The sequence below is a fragment of the Colobus angolensis genome, unplaced genomic scaffold (assembly GCF_000951035.1).
Source record: "Colobus angolensis palliatus isolate OR3802 unplaced genomic scaffold, Cang.pa_1.0 Scaffold101, whole genome shotgun sequence".
Lineage (NCBI taxonomy): Eukaryota > Metazoa > Chordata > Mammalia > Primates > Cercopithecidae > Colobus > Colobus angolensis.
Window position 1 is genome coordinate 2709964 of NW_012111031.1, and position 1368 is coordinate 2711331.

General features: G+C 36.1%; 1 protein-coding gene across 1 annotated transcript in view; it reads right to left on the reverse strand.

Annotated features, from left to right (window-relative positions):
* The window catches only part of PHF11 (PHD finger protein 11), a 33264-nt gene that overhangs the window by 20559 nt on the left and 11337 nt on the right, over nt 1-1368 (reverse strand). The window lies entirely within an intron of this gene.

Below are 1368 nucleotides of genomic sequence, written 5' to 3' on the forward strand. Positions count from 1 at the left end.
TATATAACATATTAATACATTATATATTATAATATGTGAATGTGTCTTTTTCCCATCCATTAACAGGGTTTGTCTCTCTGATTATTTATATTAATTATTTATAATATATTATAATATATGAATGTGTCTATTTTTTTCCCAAATTCATCTATAAAGGCAATGCAATTCCAATCAAAATTCCAAGAGGAATTTTGGTCAAACATGAAAAGCTGATCCACAAATTCAAAGTGCCAAAATAACAGCCAAGGCTAGTAGTAAAGCCACAGTGCAGTCATCCCCCAGTGTCTGCAGGGGATTGGTTCCAGGAACCCCCGAGGCTACCAGAATCGTGAATGCTCAATTCCCTTATCTAAAAGGCATAGTATTTTCATATAATCTACACATATCTTCATTTATACAGATGGTCCCCAACTTACAATGGTTCAACTTAACAGTTTTTTCTAACTTTACAATAGTGTATGCATTCAGTAGAAACAGTACTTCGAGTACCCATAAACCATTCTGTTTTTCACTTTCAATACAGTATTCAATAAATTTTTTGAGATATTCAACACTTTGTTATAAAACAGGCATTGTGTTAGATGATTTGCCCAACTGTGGGCTAACGTAAGTGTCCCGAACATGTTTAAGGTGAGCTAGACTAAGCTATGATGTTTGGTAAGTTAGGTGTATTAAATGGTACAATCTCTTTGAAGAACAATTTGGCATATTTAGTGAAGTACAAAACACCCCATTCCTGTGCCTAACAGTTCTGCTCTTAGCCATATAGCCTACACGAGGGAAATTCTCACATGAAAAGGAGACCTAGACAAGAATGTTCATGACAACTTGTTAGTCATAGAAAACAATACTGGAAAAACTAAATGCCCATTCACAGAACAATTAATGGTGATATAGTCATGAAATCGAACATCGTATTTAAAATGAAAGTCTTAGAGTTATGTTTACCAGCATGGATAAATATCAGAAATCTGTAGACTTTGATAGAAATTATATCTGGGTAGAAGATCTATCAGTGTCTGCTATATTTTAAATATTTCATTAAAATATCTATAAAGAAGCTTCTTCAGCACAATTCTTTCTCTTTGTGTATTTAACCACTTACAAATAAAATTACCAGTAATCATAGGTGGTAAGTTCTGAAACAGTTCAAAGTCAGAAAAGTATGCTCCCCAGGCCGGGCATGGTGGCTCACGCCTGTAATCCCAACACTTTGGGAGGCCGAGGCAGATCACGAGTTCAGGAGATCAAGACCATCCTGGCTAACACGGTGAAACCCCGTCTCTACTAAAAATATAAAAAAATTAGCCGGGCGTGGTGGTGAGCGCCTGTAGTCCCAGCTACTCAGGATGCTAAGGCAGGAGAATG